This window comes from Eumetopias jubatus, unplaced genomic scaffold, assembly GCF_037043125.1.
Source record: "Eumetopias jubatus isolate StellerSeaLion01/CBP00866 unplaced genomic scaffold, mEumJub1_p1.0 scaffold_8, whole genome shotgun sequence".
Taxonomy (NCBI): domain Eukaryota; kingdom Metazoa; phylum Chordata; class Mammalia; order Carnivora; family Otariidae; genus Eumetopias; species Eumetopias jubatus.
This window is the reverse complement of record NW_028274814.1, coordinates 112,502,108-112,525,664: the sequence shown is the minus strand read 5'-3', so window position 1 is coordinate 112,525,664 and position 23,557 is coordinate 112,502,108.

The following is a 23,557-nucleotide window of genomic DNA, read 5'->3' as shown; positions in this document are numbered from 1 at the left end:
GTCTACTCAATAAGTTAAAACTTCAGTTGATCAATTTGTAGTAGTAAAGTGATTCAGAGCAAACAACAAATCTTTGCTAATTCTCTTCCCTTGCTCACTGATAGCCTTACACCCTCATCAATACATATTCTACTTTTTTTTAATCTTTTTTTTTTTAGATTTTTTTCTTTTTATTTTTCGACAGAGAGAGAGAGAACGCAAGCAGGGGGAGTGCGAGAAGCAGGCTTCCCGCCAAGCAGGGAGCCCAACGTGGGACTCGATCCCAGGACCCTGGGATCATGACCTGAGCCGAAGGCAGATGCTCAACGACTGAGCCACCCAGGCGCCCCATATTCTACTCTTGTATATGTGACAAATTCAGGATAATTCAACCTAATTCTGCAAACATGGATGGAGCTTTTTGTGTCTATTCATTGTGCTTTGCACTATGGAAAGGCAGAGACAATTGGTATAACCTCTGCCCCTAAGAAGCTTCTAATCTTATAAAAGCAGATGGATAGTCAATTGTAAAAACAAGCAGAATAAAATAAATTTTAACACAGATATAGAAACAATATGCTGCCAAAAAAAGAGAAAGAAAAATGGATATTTTAATTCTTAATGAGAGAAGGAATCAAAGGAGGCTGTTTAATCTTTGAGGATTACTTGCTTTCCTAGTAAGAATCAATAAGAATATTGATTTTTCTGTAAGTCACTGAAGATGACCAGAACAACTGAGATTTTATGTATTTCATCTGACATTTCACTGATCTCTGTATTCATTCATTTAACAAATAAATTTTGAGCATCTACTATGTGCCAAAGATGTCACTTAGAAAGGACATGAAAATAAATCCGATAAATATTAGAAATTTTGGAATAGGACAAGCCAAAGCAGAAAGGGAACAAAAGAATATCACAGCAGTACTCTTTCCTAGGGATGGGTGGTTAAATTAGGTTGGAGCCAAAGAGCTGAAGGATATTGGAGACTCAGTTTAAGGCTGCTTTCGCTTTGGTTGGCTACCAAAACTTCAAATTAGCAGAGCAGTGCACAAAATCAAGGGTACAAATGAGTAGAGGCTGCTTCCAGTGCATTGCTTGTTCCTTAAAAATTTCCCCTAAAATTCACTGTGCTTGGTGAGAAGAAACTGCAGGGTCAGAGGATCCAGACCCTAGGTTCTCAGATGTTCAGAGTTTTAAGCTGCAGAAGGGACTGTGTTGTCACCCATGAGTTCATCCATTTACCATACAAGAAATTCTATCTGGACCACAATCACATACCTCCTAACTGTATCATCACACCTACATCAGACTTGACCATGGCCTACAATAGAGGTCAAAAAAGGGCTGGTGGAACATCATAAATTGAGTATACATATTTATTGCCATCCCCACCCAAACCCATCTAGAATGACAGTAAAGAAATTTTTTAAGTAAAAAACAAAAACAAAAAACCACACAGATAAGGAAAAAGGGAATGGAGACAATATTTGATAAGGCTTCTCAGCAAATTTTAGAAAACGAAGAGAGAATAGATAGGAGTTAGCTGACACTGCAGATCAAAGAAAAGTGGAAATAGAAATGCAGATGGGAGATAACAGCTATGAAGAGTCCACGCCCCAGAAAAGCACAGGAAAAGAAGTGTCAGTTACCACACAGGAATCACTGAGCTGAGGTGAAGTGTCAGTTACCACACAGGAATCACTGAGCTGAGGCATTGTACTGAAAACAGGAGAATTTGGGGGAATTCCACATTGGGAATGATGATATTCCCTAACCCCCTTCCCTTGATCGCCTCCCACTTTGCTGGCAGCCAGGATTACGCCACCAGAGTATCTTCTTTTGTCTTCAGAATATAAAAATGGAGTATTCTTTTCTAGGAAAAATAACTAGCTCAAGGGAAAAAACTTAAGGACACTGATATCAGGCAGATCCAATCCCCTACAGAGAAGCTCTTCATTCAACAAACACAACCCCCCAAACACATATCCACAAACACACAATCACAGAATCTTGAATCAACTTTTTATAGTATCTCATTCTAAGATAGGAATTTACATTCAAGGCACAACAGATATTCATGGAAAACCTCCAACATGGAACAGAGAAACCAAGCAGACAGGGAAAAAAAAAATGTATTTGAAGGAAACATAGATAATTTAGGGAACATGAGGTAAAACTAAAGTAAACAGAAACAAAACTGTCCTTAATGTTTCCAGAGATATTCCATGCATAAATTAAGAACAAATGGATTTTTTAATGAAGCATTAAAAGAATTATAAATAGCTCTCCGAAATTAAAAATACATATATTTTAAGTATTTTAAAGTTAATAGATGTTTAGAAGGAACATTGAAGAAATCGAGAAAATAAATACCAAAGAACAAGGAAATGGGACAATCGAGAAAATAAATATTAAAGAACAGGGAAATGGGAAAATGCTAACAAAGATTAGGGTAGCAATTCAGGAAGTCTGGCATCCAAACAGTAGGAGTTTAAGAAAGCATGACTAGGGAAAATGGAAGGGAAGGAATTATGAAAGAAATCATAGAAGAAAATTCCTTACATCTAAAGGAAATGAGTTTCTTAACTGAAAAAAACCCACCATATCTCCAACAAAATAAATGAAAGAAGGCCCACACCAGGATATGTCACTGTGATATTTTGGATCACCAGGGATAACGACCTTAACAGCTGAGCGAGAGAGAGAGGAAAAGAGAGGGAGAGAGAGAAAGGGGGTTGAGGAGAAATCCAGTTATATACAAAGAATCAGAAATCAAAATGGCATCAAGCTTCTCAACCGTCTCTCTAAAAGCGAGAATACTTCGGAACAATGCCGTCAAAGTTGTGAGGGGAAAAGATGTCCAACTTGGAATCCTATAGCTAGGCAGACTATTCATCAAGTATGAGGATAAAGATATATAAGAACACGGGGACTACATTCCAGGCAGAAGAAGTAAGAGCAAACCCTGCAGCGTGACTCATCATCGTGGCTTGTTAATAGATTTAATACCTGCAGAGGGAAGGCAGAGTCCTATCAGATGAGGCTTGTAGCCATGCCAGAGAATTGTTCATTTTCCTGCCCAGCTCAGGGCAGGCGCTGAGGACTTTGAGAAGTGACATAATCTGATTTCTATTTAGAAAGCCTGGTCTTGGTACCACTGGGGAGCCTGGGTAAGATTTGGGAAGTGTTGATGGCAGGGAAAAAGTGTATCTTTTTTTTTTTAAGACTTTATTTATTTATTTGAGAGAGAGAGAATGAGAGATAGAGAGCACAAGAGGGAAGAGGGTCAGAGGAAGAAGCAGACTCCCCGCTGAGCAGGAAGCCCAATGTGGGACTCGATCCCGGGACTCCAGGATCATGACCTGAGCCGAAGGCAGTCGCCCAACCAACTGAGCCACCCAGGCGCCCAGAGAAAAAGTGTATCTAAACAAGAGTTGGTATGGACCTAACGGAAGACAATAGCAGTGAGGAAGGCTTCCAGGCATTTATGGAGTTAAAATCACCATTAGGTGTCATTAAATGTGGATGTTCCATGAACATGTCTAGAATGATTCCCAGGTTTGTACCTTAGGTGACTAGATGACTGATAGTGTCTTTCCCTGGCAAAAGGGAAGGATCTGGAGAAAAGAAGAGTTTACTTTGAGACATACTAAGTTTCTATTATCCTATATGCCACTTTCTCTTTCACCCTTTTGCTTCTACACTTGTTCTATATTCTACTTGGAATTCCACCTAACCCCTGACGAAATTATACTAATAAAAAGAAACCTTACAACCTCAGCCAAGTTCACACTTTACATATTTTTGTGTTCCCTTCCAATTCCTGTCTACCTACATAATTTTACATAGTTATAGCCATAATAGAGATACGATTTTATACTCTGCTGCTTCCACTTAAAATATTTTTAAGTGTGCTTCTCTGTTATTCTGTAATCTTTATAATTATTACTTTTATGGCTGCATAATATTAAATCGGGTAGTACTTTCTTATTTTACTTTTCATTTCCACTATTGTTGAACATTGAAGCAATTTCCAATTCTTTCACTATCTTGCTGAATAATGCTACAATGAGAATCTTTGTGCATATGTCTTTTTTACCCCTGCCATTTGTCTCTGTGGATATTAGGAAACGATGATTTTTTTTGTTAGCTCTGATGTAGTACTACCACTCAAAAATATAAGAAAGTTGTATGGCTGCATTTTGTTTTGCACAGACTTTGGAACAATTTTTCATGCCAAATCTATGTTCCTCCTGAGTTTTTCTCTGCTCATTGCCAGTGCCACCACATAATAAATGATGGCACTGCCTTCTCCTGGCCCAGGTCCTTACTCCAGGCCCCTCTGCCCATCTCTGCTACTATGTCCTGGTTAGACCTGCATCTTCCTTAGCCCCCTTAGCCCTTCAAACCAGTGACACAGCTGAACTGACTGCCTGGCTTTGGTTCTGGTGTTTACCATTGGGGGTAGGGGTGCATGCTGGTCTACTGATTACCTCTACTCTCAGTTGCATGCAGCTTGTCAGCAATCCTAATGTATGTCCATGGCCAGGATATCCTACCCAGCTCAAATCTAGCTACCTGGAACTATGTTTAAAAGGAGGAAGCAGACATAATGAGTAGAGTAAGACCAGTTCAGAATTTTAGTACAGTTGACCCTTGAGCAACACAGGGCTGAGGGGAACTGACCCCTCATGTAGTTAAAAGTCCACATATAACTTTTGACTCCCCCAAAATTAACTAATAGCCTACTGTCGACCAGAAACCTGATCAATAATTATAGTTGATTAACACATATTCCATATGTTATAGGTATTATATACTCTATTCTTATAGTAAAGTAAGATAGAAAAAAAATGTTAAGAAAATCAGGAATAAAGGTGCTGCCTGGGTGGCTCAGTTGGTTAAGTGTATGCCTTTAGCTCAGGTCATGATCTCAGGGTCCTGGGATCGAGCCCCACATCGGGCTCCCTGCTCAGCAGGGTATCTGCTTCTCCCTCTGCCCTTCCTGTGCTCTCTCTGTCTCTCTCTCTCTCTCTCTCTCTCTCTCTCTCTCTCTGTCTCTGTCTCAAATAAATAAAATCTTAAAAAAAAAGAAAAGAAAATCAGAAAGAGAAAATACATTTATAGGACTGCACTTCATTTATTGAAAAAAATCCATATATAAATGGACCTGAGCCATTTAAACCCATGTTGTTCAAGGGTCAACGGTACTTCTTCTTTAAAACTGCCCCTCCTGCATTTCCCTCACTGCAGTGATTAAGAGCACTCAGGTTTGAGGTTATGTCCCCTTGGGCAAGTTTGCTGAGCCTCTGTGTACTTTTTTGTCATCTCTAAGATAGGGGTATATGTGTAAGTGCTTAGAACAGTGCCTGGCACATAGGAAGTCTTCATAAGGACTTACTCTCTTATAGTCTCCTCACAACACTGGGGAAATTAATATAATCAGCAAGGCCCCCTAAAAAGGCATGAATTCCCTCAGAAAATAATAATAGCAAAACATGTAGAGCACTTGTGTGAGAGGCATTACCCTAAAGACTCTACACGCATTGTTTATTAACACTTCTCAACACTACCTGAGACAAGTGCCATGACCCCCACTTAAAGACGAGTACAGTGAGGTCCAGAGAATATTAAGCATCTGCCTGAGATCTCATAGCGAGGTCCAGATACAGGGTTTCAGACCTAGAAATGTGGCTCCAAGGATGTACTGTTAGCCACTAGATATATGACCTCTCTGAATAAAGCAGCAGAAATTTAGTGGTTCATGAAGGAGGAGAGAGTGGCTAACAAATTACCTAATCTTTGGCAATGTGATTCCTTTGTTGCTGCTCCAAGGGGAAAAGTTGAGTTCCAGGGCACTAAAAACTATTTACAGCCTCTACCTCCCATTTTACTTAGTGCTTTGAACCTGAATCCAGATTGAATTCAACCCTTATGATTTTCTGTTGCCATTGTGAGTCAGTGGTTCTTTTAATCTATGTCTTATCCCCCAGCTGTAGTCTTTGTGACCATTCCTAACACTTCAGTGTCAGATCAAGGAATATGAGACTTCAGTAAATCCTTCAGAGTTGAGATTAATGAGAAGAAAAAAAGTCGGATGTCCGTTGAATGATAATGTTCTGTAGTTCTGTTTTACATTTCAGGATGCAGAAATTTCTTTCTAAATAAAGAAAAAAAAAAAACCTTGTTCTGCGCTCATTATGTAGATCAGAAACAGTAATGATGCATCCATATAGTTAGAAGATGAGTGCCCAGGAAAGAGCTCTTTGAATAAAAGAATTGATAGTAATATTCCCTATAGATATGAGTGTATTGCTGCTAGATCACCACTGGGAAGGGCTATGTTGTGAATTGTTTAACTTCTCATTGTGATAATGTGAAAATATAGGAAATGCTATCCTGGGTAGAGAACAAGATGTTCGAGATAAGTTTTGAAGGTCATGGCTACCTCTGAAGAGAGCATCTCAGAAGTTCAGGAACATATGTTAAAAGGGGAAGGAAAGAGGAGAGAGGATGAAGCTGGAAGAGTAAGAAGAGGCCAGATTATCAAAGGTTTGGAAAGCAATCCAATGTGCTAGACAATGTGAATATTTTTCTGTAGAAGATGGGAAATCACAAAATGATTTTATGCTGGAGTGACGAGCATTTAAAAAAATACATTTCTGGTTAAAAATGATCTTTCTGGTTTTTTGTGTAGGATGAAGAAGAAGGGAAAGAGTGAGATTGGATGCCAAAAGAGCGTAAGGGGATATTTGCAAATAGTACAATAGACCAGGGAGGTGATGCTACAAAGGAACCCAGGACTCAACCAGTAGCAGTGGAAATGGAAGGGAGAGTGATGAATGTGAGAAAGATCTGGAAGGTGGGAAGGTTGAGTTTCAGTGGCAGATTATATTTGGTCTTTAAGGAGTAGAAGAGTGTTTCTCCATTTTTAAATCCATGGTCTCTTTTTAATAAATGTGAAAACCTCACATTGCCCCTCCAACAAAATTAATATGTACCCCTCTAAGTGGAACATGGCTTACCACAGCACACTTAAAATTCACTTCTCTTCAGTTTATCCCTACTGATAAGGAAATATTTTGTCAAACTTTACTTATATAGTTTGTATTATAAAAAAATAAGGTTTTTTTATGGGGCACCTCAGTGGCTCAGTCGGTTGACACTCTGCCTTCTACTTGGGTCATGATCCCAGGGTCCTGGGATGGAGTCCCACATCAGGCTCCCTGCTGAGCAGGGAGCCTGATTCTCCCACTTCCTCTGCCTCTCTCCCCCTGCTTGTGCTCTCTCTCTCTCTGTCAAATGAATTAAAAAAAAATCTTTAAAAAAATAAGGGTTTTTCCAAATATAAAATTATATTTTATCATAAAATAGAAATATTCAATCTACAGAATAATTTAGAGAGACTGATCTCCCACTGCCCCCGCTAGAGTCAGGTGCTAGGATGGCTCCTGGCTTTCCACCTTGGGCAGAAAGGTCAGTTACGGTCCTTAAATAAAATAGTGAATACAAGAAAAGAAGTTTAGGAAAGTAAATATTGAATTTAAAGTGAATCAATAAGATTCACTAAACTGAGACCACTGGAGATCAGGGACCATTTCTTAGCTCTGAGTAATGTAGCCCAAAATTTAGAATGTGTGTTGATCTGATCTAAACGAAAATGCCTGTGGGACATCAGGAAGGAGACAGAGTAGGAGACGCGGAGTTTGGGTATTAAGGCTGTGGAAAGAGATCTGAAGGGAGATACTACTTTGGGGTGACAATGACAAAAGTAGAAGTGGTTTTCAAACTTTTGGTCATGAAGGATTATATGTGCATACAGTTTTGGGGAGGCTCATTAACTTCCTAAAGTCTTACTTGAATTGTTGAAGAGTTCGCAGAGCCCAGATCAAGACTCTCTATACCAGTGATAGTTGAGTCTGGGCTTGGGTCTACTGACTCAAGGACAGGGTAAGAAGAGAACAAGGCTAAGAACAGAGCCTGGGGGAATACTAACATTTAAGAGGTAGAGGGAAGGAGATAGTCTTCGAAAGAAGAATAAATAGAATAGTCATAGAAGTAGAAAGGAATGGGCACAAGCAGTATAATTAAATCAAGGAGAGTCTTTCAAATTATGAGCTAAGGTCATAATGTAGAGAGACAAGGTTAGATGATGATTGGAAGACATCATTTGGATTAAGTGGACACTTGCTGTTTGTTGTCCAGTGTTTATTCTTCTGCCTTCTGGGATGAGAATTCCTAATTTCCTCTGAGAAATAAGTCTGCTGCTTTACCCATTCTTAGCCATATGAATTATGTGGAATTGACCCCGGCCCTTGGTTCCCAAGGACAGCATCTTGCTGCCACAGGGATGGGCACCTAAAGATGGTCTAGGCAAACTTTAGGATTTTATTGACAATTCTGGGACATGGAGACTTGGGAAAGGAAAAAGAAAACAAATGACCTCAGGAGCTGCTGGTAGCCATCTGAAAACAGCCAAAAAGAAGCCAGGTCATTGGTCACATTTATAGGGCACTGGATCAAGCCTTTCCTAAAACTAGTCTAGCTCTGAATGTTTTAATTTCATGAGCCTATTTAAAGCAGATCTGCTGATACTTTGAATATGAAGCATCCAAACTGATACAGCTCTTTGCAGAAGCTGTCTCAGTGTAATGATGGTGACAGAAATAAAATTGCTATAGGCTAATAAGTGACTGGGAGGAGATATAATGCTTCAGCAACCTGAACTACTTGCTTTAGTTCTGTAGCAGATTTATTATGGCCATTTAAAATACAATATAAGTGTTTTGGGTTTTGTTTTCTTTTAAATTCTTTTCCTTGTATGGGCTTTAGGAAACATCAAAGAACAGTGTATTCTCTTTTGGCTCCTTTTCTAGGACATAGATGATAGCTACAAATCTTGGAAGAAGGTTTAAGTGATTCTTCCCCTAATATATTAACATGCCTTGGTCAGCCAACATTTAATTTTATCCACCACTTTTCCTTCCCCTTTACATTAAGCTAATGCAGTGTAACTCTGTTGCTCCTCAAAAAAGCAAACTTAGACATTCTTCTGGAAGCTCCCTACCCAAACCTCATCACCTGTTGCCTACACCATTGAAAGTGCACACTGACATGCCTCTTTGTTTTCATCCTTTCCCACTTTCCATCTAGTTTCTACACAGCAACCAGAATGATCTTTCTTCAAAATGTAAAGGAGATCATATTCAGAATCATCCACTTGCTTCCCACTATACTAGAATTAAATGTTTAATAGGGTTGCTTTAAGAATAAAATTAGATTAGATTTGTAAAGAGCTTAGAACAGTGCCTGGGACATGTGAGCACTGAGTAATTGTTAGCCACATGCTGTTTTCTCTGCCTGAAACAACCCTCTCCTACCATGTCTGCTTAGTAAGATGTTATCTGCCTTAAGAGTCAATTGAAATATCTCCTCCCGTTTTCTAAGCGAAGAGAAAGACTTTCTCCTCTGTGTCCCCACACAATCTAGTTCATACCTTTGTGATAAAATTACTGAATTTTGTGTACAATTATTTATTTACTGAGCACCATCAGTAAACTCTGGATAACTTGTTTATGCAGCACAGTGTCTGTCATTGTGTGGCCAACATGTCTTATGAACAAGTGAAATTATGTTCTTTGCTATTTCTTTGTCCACAGTTTATAATCCCAAACACTAGCAGATTATTTACTCCTCTTACACAGCACACTTTCCATCTTTCCTGAGACTGTTTGTTATAATGGATTACTGACAGTATATCTACCCTTTTTTATAGTTTCCAGCAACTAACCAGATCTAAAGGTGATCTTTACTTGTCGGCAATACCAATGTCACTTATTCTCTAGAGCCCCTCTTGTGCCAAAGAGACCTTAATATGATGTGGCAATTCTCTTGGAATTTGATAACTAGAAGGCAGTATGACAGAAGGAAAATGTTTCCACCAAGATTTGGGTAATTCATTTACTCTCTCTAAACTTGGTTTCTTCACTTATAAAGTCATTCTCAGAGTTGATGTGCGGTTCAAGTGGAATAACAGAGATGACTGCATATAAATGTCAAAGGATATATATTTTACATCAGCTGACTGAAACTTGACTATCTAGTACTGTACTGTCCAATATGGTAGCCACTCAACACGGTGTTGTTGAGCACTTAAAATGTGGCTAGTCCCAAATGAGATGTGCTGTATGTGTAAAATTCACACCAGATTTCAAAGACTTCGTATGAAAAGAGAATGCAAAATATCTCATTAATAATTTTTATGTTGAGAATATATTGAAGTGATAATATTTTGGATATCATGGATTAAACGAAATATATTGTTAAAATCATTTCACCTATTTCTTTTTACTGTTTTAATGTGGCTATTAGAAAATTTTAAATTACATATTTGGCTCATATATTTGTATTTCTACTGAACTAGAAAAGGCCTCCTAACTTCTTATGCATCTAAAAACATGTTGCCATAGGCCTTGGTGCCGAAAGTAGCTTGCAAAAGGGTACTTCAGATGGCTTTTCCAACTCTTCTACTAAAGGGGTTAGAGGATTTGTACTATTACATACTTGTGGGTGCCAACATTACATTTTCAAGAAGGCTGGTGAAAAATACAGGTGGAGGTGATACTGTGAAAGTCAACTAAGCTAGTCAGCTCACCCCAGAACTATACCATGTCATTGGGTTCATTTGCTTATTAATCAAATGTCGTTATTTCCTTTCCTGGCTTCTGACAATTTCTATAATGTCTATGTCCTTGTAGGTTTAAAATTGTTTCTAATTCACAGTAGAAAAGTATCTTTGTGTTGCTCTAAATATGCATAATTACTATCCCAAATGCTGATATGATAGTAACAAAAGTAAAGAAAAAATTCTTTCTTATTTTACCAGTACTTTGTTAAATGTCAGCTGACACAGACGTGTTTTCTGGTGGCTACTTTTGACATTGCTCCATGAGCTATCTGCCCTTCATACTCATAGCATACCTTCCAAAGAATTAACTAGTTTCTTTGTTAAAACTGAAATGGAAATCAAGCCACTTCTCCATTTTTCTGTTGGACACAGAAGTGAAAATAAGCTTCCTATCAAAGCAATGGAACAATGACCCAAAAGGGAGAAAATCAGTACTTCGGTGGGTTTGAGCAGTAGAGGGTAAAATGTAAGAACATACTGATGAAAGGTAGGGCTCATCAGCTGTCAATGGAACTCCACTAGAGAGGAATTATAATGTTTTAATTAAAATGTAAGCAGAGAAGGTTGACTGCAGAGGCACTGAGGGCATCTCGATGACCAAAGAAGGCATGCTGGTAATCATCACTGTCATCTTATTGTATCATTAACTGAGTAATTGAGAGAGAGAGAAGTAGCATGGTGGGAGAGGGGGTATGTTCTGGGTGTGTTTTGGTTGGTTTAGGTATATATGTATGAGTATCATTGTACCTGGACCATTTATCTCATTCATTCACTCAACAAATATTTATTAACAACCATTATGTGCCAGGGCAGTGTTCTAAGTCCAGGGAATACAGCAGAAAACAAAGCCTCTACTCCCAAGGACCTTACATTCTTGTGGAAATCCCCTGGAGACAGCTATGTACCCCATGTGTGTGCCCTAAATTTCTCTTATATCATTGCTCCAGTGGCCTGCATTTCCCACCTTCCTGTCAGCTCCATACCCACATTGGAGCCATATGAATTAACATATTATGCACAGAGAATCCATTTTTAGAATATGGGGAAGAGGGGGAAGGAGTTGAGGGAGACACAATTCTGGAATCCCCTTCAAACTGGCAAAGCCTTCAATGTTCCATAAATAACTCCTACTGAAAGAAGCCCTTGTTCTTTTTTATGGCTGATAAGAAAAGGTAGCCCTTGTTATAGCTGGGTATACAGCAATCCACCTTGTTCCTTATCTTTCTCCCTCCTCTCTGGTGTCGTCTCTTTGACAGGGGGTAACGGGTGAACACAGTACTAGAAGAGGCAGGATTGGACTGTGGCAATGTCTCAGGGTGGGAGGGCTTTTATATGTGAGACAAAGATCCATTCCAGGGAGTCAGGTTCTGATCCTTCCACAAACGAACTGCGTGACACGGGGCAAGTCACTAAACATCCCTGGACTTGGGCTGGTTTTCTCTTCTGTAAAGTGCAGATATTGGAGTAAAGAATCTCTAAGACTCCTCTGGTCTTAAGGTGTTATGCCTTTACATAATTTAGGTAGCACAAGAATAAGACAGAGAAATTAGAAACTAGAATAAAAGGCCAGGAAGGAATTTGTGGGCCATATTTAATATTCACCAATAGCAATGGAAGATCAGTAACATGAGAGAAAACTAGTGTGTCCTCTAAAAAGTGACTTGAATAAGGTCACCAGTGAACAGAGGAACAGAGCGCATTTCCTACGGTGTCTTGTGGCCTTATTTTTCAACAAATTTCCACCTATTACACTTGGCAATCTCTCAAATGGACTTGTCATACCCAAATAAATTAGTCTACAGCTGTAGCCAGCTGTTTTGTCAGAAATAACAGAATCTCTAAGCATATTTCCCATCAACCAATAAAAGCTGAATCTGGTATTTTCTAAAAACAGCTTTTTGCCTTGAGACCACAGACCTAAGCTAACATTGCTGTCCTTAAACATAAAATACACCCACACTGAGGGCGTTTACCCTGGAAATTTTAGGGCGTGTTACAGCTACACAATGCACCTTGTGATTAGTGCCCCAAAGAGTAGGTAAAAATATGGCAGGAAAATTTTTTTCTGCATTTTTTCCTTTTCCTCCACCCCAAAGTTGGAAAATATTCACATGGGGAATCCTTAGAAACCAAAAAACAGTTAAAAAAAAAAAAAAAAGCCTAATGTTTCCAATCCTTTACATTTCCAATAATGGTGGACCTGGCAGGTTCCGCTAATGTTTTCCAAACACTGCACAGACCGCATACCTGATATAAATAGAACTAGGTCTAAATAACTTATGAAAATAGCACTCTGGGCTCCTGCAGAGGCCATCTGGGAGATGGTCCCTTCCTAATGAGGCTGTGACTTCAGGGAGTCCCAGATTTACCTATTTTGATCCAAACTCTTTGGAGGAATTGAATAATACTCTTTTTCTGGGGGAGAGGAGACGACAGAATTAGGAACGGGGGGGAAGGGATGAAGACTAGAGAGTGGCCATGGCCAAGAGAAAGCATATGTCTAAGTTCCAAAGACTAAAGCATGGTCAGCAACAAGGACAAATTTGTGGTTGAATCCCTCTACTGCTGAAAACATTCAATTCAGTGGCCCCTTCTCCCTGGATTCTCAGTAAATATTTGACGTTAAACAAGTAGCATTTATTAAAACGTCCCGTATTTACTTAACCATCAGCTCTGTTTATTAGGCGCATTCCTGACAGAATTTGCATGGCATTTTGCTTGCCACCACTGTTTATCATTTCCAGCCACTAGCTGATCAGAGAATAAATCTAGGAGCCACAGGAAGGTGAGGGAAAAGGGAAGGGTGGAAGGTTGCCAGCCTTGGGGGTGGTTAGGGTGGAGGAGAAGCCAGGCAAAATTGGAGGTGCTCTCTTAGAGTAGATTGAAATGGCCAAATCAATGGAGTCATTCAAAGCTAAAAAGGAACACTTGAAACATCTTTACAAATGGATCACTGATTTAACTATTTTATACTTTTTCACCCATTTTGTTACTTGGCAAATTCTGAGAATTCATCGTGAACAATCCCATATTAGATTAAGTGTAACTGTATTAATTCCCCTGAGAGTGCTTAGCACCTAAAGTATCCTTAAACAAATGTGTTTAACATCAATCTTGTTAAATGTTTCCGAAAATTATATACTTGACTTTAAATGTACTAAGATGGAGAATGTCTATGGACATTTTCATAGGGTTTTGAAACTACACACACAGAGGCCCATTGCCCTCTGATTACTGGACCTAATTTATGGTAACATGCATTTAAAAAATCTAAAAATTCTAAAACCCTGGTAAGACATGGCAAATGGATAAAGAATCGATGAAATGTGCACAACACATAAATACGTCTTAATTCTCACTACCTTGAAAAGTAGTAAAGAGAGACACAGAGTTCCACAGTAAAACCACATCCATAAATGTTAACTATTTAAAACCTGAAGAAAACTATGAATTCTCAGGAAAGAAAAAAACAAACCTACACACAGCACTTCAATATTTTTAAATGTTTTCATTGTAAATTTTTTTTCAAAATTCTAAAAGTATAATCATATACTTTTCTAACCTGATTATATCATAAATTCAAGATTAGCAGAATTCAAAACTCTTCCCATTAGGATTATTGGGGCCCCAGGGCTGTGCAAAAAAGTCCAAATAGAAAGACTTTCTCTTGATTCTTGTTTCGTCTTCCTTTTAAGGCTCTTAATACCCTCCAATCCACTGAAATACTCTCCCATCCCCGATGCTCACAAGCTTGCCTTCCCTGTCAGTGTTCTGGTTTTGCTTCCTTTTCTTATCAAATCTTCCTTAACCCAGCTTTCCCCACCTGAGGGACGTCTGTTCCGTGTTGTGCTATGATAGTGAACCATCTGATAAATTCATCTGTGATATCTAATACATTTTATCCAGAAGTTACCTAATGATGAGAATCAGCTCACTGGCTTATTAGAAACATGAGTTCCTGGACTTCAACCTATACCTTCTAAGAGCCTGACCTACCAATCTGTAGTTTAAAAAAGCATGCCCATCATCCATAAAACCCTGCAGATTTGGGACCCTTGGATCAGTAGTTCTCATCCCTGACTAAGCAGTGCTTTCACCTAGTGATACTCAGGCCTTCCGCTGGACACATCAGAATCTCTGTGGTTGATGCCTGAGTCTCAGTAGATTGTACGAGCTCCCTGGATGAATCTACTGTGCAGCCAGAGATGAGAACTACAGACCTATGTTTCTCAATATCTGGTCCACTGATGCACACATCAGAATCACCTGAAGTGCTCTATAAAAATGCAGATTCCTGGGCCCCCATGTTAGAGCAACCTAATCAGAGTTTTTGAGAACAGAACCTACACATCTGAGTATATGACAAGCCCTATAGATAATTCTTCCTTACACGAAGTTCTGAAAAAGTCCTCTGCTTGGAGCAGATGTTCATAATTGGGACACATATGAGAAATGAAGAAATGAGAATTGCCTGCCCTAACCTCTGCACTAGCCATTTTGCCTTAGGAGATATGGAAAGGGTCCCGACAAGCCTGACCGCGCTTTCTCAAGTGATTTTGATAATGTAGTCTCAGTTGAACATAATTATACTGACCTTTAATAGATGAAAAAGTTCTTGGGGCAAGTATGTTTGAGAAATGCTCAATCCTATTTTCTCTTTGATAATCATGATACACATTACCAGCATGGAACACATTCTAGGGAATCCTGCTTCAGTAAAATTCCTTAATTTTGATGGATTTGTACATTGCTCTGTAAAGTTCATATGCACTGCTCAGTGAACCCTCAAAGCACAGTTAAGAAACATTAGGTGATTGCCTAAGATCTCTGGTAGTAAAGGGCAGAATGATCTGGAACCCAATTCTTTGGACTCTCCCTTGTCTAGAAGACCCAGTTGGTCTCACCACCCCATAGCTGTGATTTAGGATGTATAAGAAGAACCACATAAAAATACAATGATGAATTCCATTGTTCCTGAATTTCTTTTGCAGTTGTTTTTTGTTATTTTTTTCTTTTGAAATATTTCCTTTGAACTGATTTATCTACTACTATGAAGAGAAGGGAGGATGGTAACACCCCAGAAAAGGTGTTTGTTATAATGGCAGCCTCTTACCACCAGATGACCCATATTATCTCCCATCTGTCACAAACCTAATTCATAAAGATCGAGAAGTAAGGTGTTTTCGAAAAAAAATAATTCTTTGTATGTGAAAATATGTTCCATGGCATTATTTCACTGATACTTTCAAGTTTTGTTTTAAGATTCTATTTAGTTATTTGATAGAGAGATAGCATGAGCGGGGGAAGGAGCAGAGGGAGAAGCAGACTCCCTGCTGAACAGGGAGCCTGACGCGGGGCTCCATCCCAGGACCCTGGGATCATGACATGAGCCGAAGGCAGACGCTTAACCAACTGAGCCACCCAGGCGCCCCTCATTGATACTTTAATCTATATTTTTAGTATCTTCATACTCTAGGTGTCATACAATAAATTTTAATCTCTAAATGATTTTAATGGATGCCAAATAGACAGGTACACGATAGCACATACAATACTCCAACTAAATGATAAAGCCCAGTGAAATTGGTACCATGACATACTTCATTTTCTGGCCAACACCATGACAGTTATTCAGGCTGCGTATAATTTATTAAATCCACTTGGAGGTGGTAAGAAAGTAACACAAATGGTTACTTTTAAAGGAACCAATTTGTAGTAGATCTGATTACCAGTTAACTAATCAAGTGACTTCAGCCAACTGTTTTAAAAACATGTATAATAAATATAGTCTTTTCTGGTAAAAACCAACAAAAACCATAAAAAGTATATTATCTCACAAAAGTCTGTGATAACTAAATAAGACTCTCGATGATATTAAGTGCCTAGAAATAAGTGGCATACCCATATTTAATCCAAGTCCACTGATTTCTGTCTCTGCATTCCTTTTTTTCTATAGAAACACAAGATACCTGATTATTTTAATGCAAATTATTCTAGCAAGTCAGTAGATGAGAAAACATTTTTCATGTAAAAACATTTTTTATTATGTTTCTCCTAACATTTTGCTTCCTGGTAAAATATTTTTGAGATGTACCTCAGTATTCACACATTTAAAAGTCATGAAGCTGAGGGCATCTGTCTGGCTCAGTCGGAAGAGCATGCATGGAGCTGTTGATCTTGGGGTTGTGATTTTGAGCCCCACAGTGGGTGCAGAGATTGCTAAAAAAAAAAAATAAACTTTAAGAAATTAAAGACATTAAGCTTATTTTGTTTTACCTATTACTTTGGAGTTTCAATGACTTGGTATCAAAGAAATCTCCTGTGTTACTGCATTCTGTTTTCATCAGATACAATATTCTAAGTATTTTTGGCAAAATTGTGCTCCTGAAAAATTTCTGGAAATTTTTGGAAAGTTGGATCATATTACAAAGTGCTCTAAAATTGTTTGGTGTGAAAAGGAGACTGGCAAGAACTCATTTTATAAAGCAACATGTCTCTTTTTTTGTTGTTATGGGTTCTGTAAGACTGGCCCAGAAAGACTGACAGCAATGTGGGGATTACCAAGTGTGCTATAGGAGCAGAGGAAACACAGGGGGTGGCATTAAGTTAGGAAGAGAAAAGTCAGAGAAGTCAATGCTCTTTCACCATGAAGCCCAGAGCATGGAACTCACACAGAAGAGATTAGGAAAAGCAAGAGTCCATCAATAAGATGAAAGATTTAGCCTCCCATGTATTCACCAAATAATTACTGAGACCATGCTTTATGCCAGCCGGTGGGCCAACTACTACATGTAGCGACACACAGCTGTGAACAAGAAAAACAAGCCCTGCCTTTATGGAAATGACTGTCTTCTCCAGTGTTTCTCAGACTTGGGGAACATAACGGCCTCCTTTTAAAGGGCAAAAACCAAATCCTCCCGGACCCCTAGCATTGACTTATATTAATTGCATTATAATGTTTCATAAAAACACATAAGCATAAACTAGATATGTATACATTATGCATCTGGCTCATGTAGTTACAAAAACATATCAAAACTATAAAATAAATGCAAGCTGAACTCCAACAGCAGTGCAATTCAAATTAGCATCATTAGTTGAGTACCCTGGAAGATGTTTTGTAGAAACCAGCAGTGACTCACACATGTTCCAGTTCCATAACAAAGAGTGTGATTTCCCACATGTGTTCTCTATAGGAGTGCCTATAATCTTTGTTTATGTGGCACACTGTGTGACACTATTTGATCTTCACTTGGCATAAATCAATAATTTACATGTTGGGTTCACCTCTGTTCTACTCTCACTTACCCAATTAAAGCACTACTCAGCACTAACATATTTTAAAGTATGTGTGTAAACATTATATACACATTAAAGTATATGTATATGTCTTTAGATTATAATTGAAAATACAAAATTTAATCTTGATGATAACTGATAGACCCCACACACGCACGCACACACACAAGGATACATTAGTTCATCCCTCTTATAAGGAGAGGGGGGATGAGGAACTCAGAACACTGGTCTCGTGAGCATGAGCCAGGAAGGGAGCTATTGTAGGTGTGATGAGCTTTACTCAGAGGGACAGTGTTATGAGGCTTTTGCAGAGAGAATGCTAGCCAAGGTCCTTAGGGGTTAGACCCCTCTTGGAAAAAGTGATATTTAAACTGAGACTTGAAGAAAGAATTGAACCCACCCAGGAAAAGAATAGGGGGGAAGATGAGAGCTCATTTCCAGCCTGTTAATGCTGGGGTGTCTGTGCATAGCTTCGGATCCATCACCTTATGGGACTGGTTGTTAAATATTTTTGCAATGACCTACTGGCCTAAAGAATCCTCATATATGAGACAAGGGCTATAATAACAACCTCACAGCATTCTTGGGAGCATTCAGTGAGTTACAGTAATGTTGGTACTTGGCACAGTGCCTGGTGTGAAGCAGGCACCTTTAATTGGAGTTGCAATCAGGTGGTGATGATTAGGATGATTCTTAGTAATTCTGTCAGAAGTAATATTGATAAGACTGATGGTGTTAACTATAAAAGCAAGTTAACTATAAAAGCAAGTTTAATCTGTGTCTGGGGCCTGTTTTTCTTTCCTCTTCATGGATGAGAAGAGGAAAGTGGGACTCTACTATTTCAGGATGATATGCATCCCAGAACAATCTGTGCAGTATTTGAGAGGGTAAAGCAAAATAATTATGGCCTCTCAGAGGACAAGTAATTGTCAAGACTTATGCGATGACTTATGTAGGACAATATATTTCCTAGTCTGTGTTAAACAGTTGCCCTCATGTTCCCTGTCGGGAAGAACTAGTAAATAACTCTGACATATCAGGGTCTCTGTTCTGCAGACATGTGTGCTTTGTAGCAAAGGGTAAACAGTTTTTCACCCTCAAGCAAGTCCCTTTACTCTGAGTTGTCAAGAGACAGCGTTGAGGTGCACTCACTCTGATTCTCCAGTCTTGGTAGAGACTCACACTCACAGCAGCCCTCCCTCATTTTGGTCCCCCACACCTATTAATCCAGGTCCAGAGTGAAAACAAGAATTGCTCCCCCATGTGTAATATCAATCACTACAGATAGCTGCTTTCCAGTAGTTTCGTATAGACTGAAGGTTGACAGGCAGCCCAACCGTGAAAATGAATTCTGACTCATAGAAGTTCAAGACTGAAATAAAAGAAGCATACAGACTCACAGCTAAATGTGACCTTAGATATAGGAAAATTCCAGTGACAACAAAGGTAGGACTCAGTTTAAACTTTGAATGCCCAATCTATAGTCTAGTCATCTCAGAAGCTCATCCTTGTGGAACATGGCACATACTCTAGTAGCAATGGACACTCAAAGTCAATTGTGGGCACAATAGAGCCACTTGATTGTACCAGTCCTGCCATTTATTTCTTGGTATGAAATGACTTACTAAAGGTCACTCAGCTAGTTCTCTTCTAAAGTAGGTCTACATTGCAGCCCTCTTAATTTTTAATGCAGGATCTTTCTGACTCTTATTATTGGTCCCTCCTTTCCCACACGTTTGACTGCAGGTAGCATTTTAAAACCTCCCACCATTTGTACCAGTTTGCATCCAGGAGTCTTTCTAAGCTCTGCTTCCCAAACCTGAACTCTCTGTTGCCATCCCTTCATGATTGGTTGCATTCTTGCTCTCTGCCTGCTTCCGTGGGCTTGACCATCATACTTCCCTTTATTATCCATCCTTCAGTCACCTAGTACTTTAGCACCAGTACATTTGGCTCAGGGCCCTACACCAAAGATCAGCCCCCTTAATTGCCATCTGGCCTTTCACTGTTACTTCTAAGTGGGCACAAAAATAATCCCACCCACTTTCTAGAAGAGGGCCAGTTCCTTCTCTCAGAATCGAACTGCTTTGCCATAGGATAAATAGAGAACTGACTGCCCTCAAATTCAACACTAGCTCGGATGGTTCTGGTCAGATGCTTGGCATTGTACCTAATGCCCGCATCCTCCAGTGAACTCTGCTAATTTCCACAGGGGTTGATGCCATGGCTATTGTCTCCTGACCTTGACTCATTTCTGACTCCTGCTACTTCCTTGGCAACTTGTCCTCTCCAGAAGGGACATGGCAACCAAAGGAGCCCCAAAGCAGCTGGTGCCTGACCCAGGCTATTGGCAAATGCATTTTCTACTGGCCCATCAAACTGGTGAGCAATAGAATCATCTTAGGAGGAGAGTGAAGTGGCAGTCACAAATGTGAATGTGAGTAATGTGAGCTTGTCAGGCCTTATGCTTCTAAAAAGCAGATTTTGGGGACAGAATTAGATAAAGTTTTATTTCAAACTTGCAGAGCTCAGCATTATGCTATGCAAGCCTTCATGCTTTTAATTTCCTGCTAAATTTCATGGTCCAAAAAAATCAACAGATGCTGAAGAAAATTATATTTATGTAAAAGAGCTTCTAATTCAATATGAAAATAATAAAAGAATAAAGGTTTACTTGTGCAGTTCAGAAAAATCTAAGCAGAATGTTGAAGTCCAGGAGCTTCCCCTTGGGGGTACTGGCATGTGACTGTGACCAGATGATACTGATGCAGCCTTCCCCCAACACAGATACCTCCTCCCCAACACCAGCCATTGTCTTCACAACATTTGGCTTCACCCCCTTTCCCAGTGATTTAGTGGTTTTGCCACCATAGCCCCAACTTTGATTTTTATCCACTCAAAACAATTACATTTAAGAAAAAAAATTTCAAAACGAGATATTCCCCCAGCTAGCTTAAAAAAAAAATTTTTTTTTAACTTGAGTATAGTTGACTCAGTGTTGCCTTAGGTTTCAGGTATGCAACATAAGGATTCAATTTCTCTATCCATTATGCTAGCCCCAGTTAGGCATGTTACTCCAAATAAGTGTCATTGGGTCAAAAGCAAGCTTGGAGAAAGTATTAATGTCTGTATGGGTTTTGGTATATAACAAACCACCCTAAAATGACTGTGGTTTAGAATGACCACAGTCATTATTTTATCCCTAAAGATACTGTGAGTTAACAGGGCTCAGCTAGGCAGTTCTTCTATTCTGTATACCGTCCTCTGGGGCTGTGTTCCTCCAGAGGCCAGATTGGCCTAGAATCCAAGATGGCTCACTCACATGTTGCTGGAAACTCAGCCAAGGCTGTTGACTGGAGCCCCTGGATTCTCCTCCACAGCCTTTCCATGCTGCTTGGGCTTCTCACAGGGTCCCAAAAGGTGTCAATACACAGCATTACCTATACCACATTTTAATTGCCAAAACACATCAGAATCAGCTCAGTTCAAGGGGAAAGGGAAAAGACTCATCCACCACACTCCAAATCCATCATACCTATGGGAAAAAAAATAAAAAAGTTTTATTATTGTCCACTAATCAATCCCATTGTTGTTTATAAGGAAACTTCCCTTGGTAGACTCAATCCCAACAGGGTCCAGAGAAACTGATTTACTACTTTGGGATCTGCTTCAGAACAGAGTGAGAATTTCGCACATTACTTGGAGTCTGACTTCAAGGGGGCCCCTTGGGGCTATTGAAAAGATCAGGGGCTATGTAGGCCTGAAAATTCCTATGGTTTATAACCCTGTTGGGATTTACCTTGAACTATATAAATCGAAAAACAATCCAAATAACTTTCCAACGTTCTGCCAGATGAAAGTGTAGTGGGATACTCAGGTATAATTGATAGGCAGGAGAGAACTACACTGATTGGTCTGTCAAAGTGTTAAATCTAAAGATGATTTCTAAAATCATCACTCATTTGTATTGTTCTTTAGCTCTATTAGAATATAAGACTAGAAAGGATGAGATTGTGGATTCAGTTCCCATGAGAGAAGTCAAGCTTTGCTTTGACTGGCCACACCAATCTGGCCATGTTGTAACCTGCACCTTGAGTCACCAGTGGATCTGAAAGGGAAGGGACAAATCAGTGCCACCCCATCCTTGACACTGAGAACACTTCAAACCACATGGCCTTTCCTTGAATACCATTTAACTTTTTCCTATTTTCTTTATCCCAACCTCTGCACCCGCTCCCCCCCCCATTAAAAGTTAGGAAAGAAACTGATTGTTACTGAACTCTTATGTGTATCACCCACTATACTAGGATTTCTTCCCCTTTTTTGTTAAGTCAATATTGTGTCACTTAATCCTTACCATACAGGGTTTTGCATGCTACAGGCACTTAATAAATAGTTCTCATTTTACTTGCTGAGGTAAATTTGGAGTCAGGTGATCAGCCATGGCATTAGCAATGTTTCATTGGGTGAGGAGAGCCTCCCTTGGTTCTGAAGTATAGAAGCTGGATATCCTTGCCAGACGTAGAAATGTATTATTTTTTTGGCTCGTATCAGCTCAGTATATGATATTAAATTTATAAAACATGGTAATAAAACCCTGAAGAAATAGAAGGCACTTTCATAATTGTACTTTAACCTATATAAGATATTTTGTCATGGAATATCTGTACAAAATGCCATTTGACCATGATTTGGAGATGTTGCTTATTGCAAGCATTTTACAAGCTAATTTTGGACGAATCTACTACTTTAGCAAATTTGCAGTTCTCAAAAATAGGAATTCCATCCAGAAGGGAAAGGCAATTTTCCCTCAGGGCATGAATGATCATTCTCATTTCATTGAAATACTTCAAATATGCTGAATTTAATCAGGGTGGTTTTAATTATCCCCTTCCTCTGACCCCATTTCCACTTCTGCCTTTACCCCCTAAATTCTAAATTATCTTTAGCAGAAGTTTAATATCTACACATTTTTCTTCCTACAGTTATTGTTAATGTAGTCTACACTTGAGTTTCTAAGAAGTTGAAAAAGATTTTCAAATTGGAATAATCATCTCTAGAAATCAAAAAGCATTTTAATGATAGGGCAACTTAGTTAGCCTTTGGAAAATGAGATCACTCTAAAGAAATCTACTGATCAAGAAGACAGAATGAAAAGTGTTCAGAGGATCTTTATCACCAATAACAAGGATTTAAGTCAAGATAGTATGTGAAGAGAGAAAAGTAAAGGATGAAGCAAGTATCAAAGTATATAAAGACTTGTTAGAGGTTGCCACAAAAACAAGAAAATATGAATCTAATCCTATCTTGTATAAAGCATCAACATTATTTGCTTATTTTAATCAAGATTTTCTTCAAAAAGGATTTTGTTGTCTCATTTACTTTTATGTTTAACAGTATCCAGTATTCTGAATTAAAGCATATATTTCTAATTATTATAGATTTTATTTGATGTGTTTATTATGTACTATTCCTAGACATTTGCTATCACATGGAGATATTTTAATGTATTTCAAGTATACAGATATTTTCTAAATACACAGATATGAAAAAGTAAGTAGGTAGAAAGACAGATGATAGATTAGATAG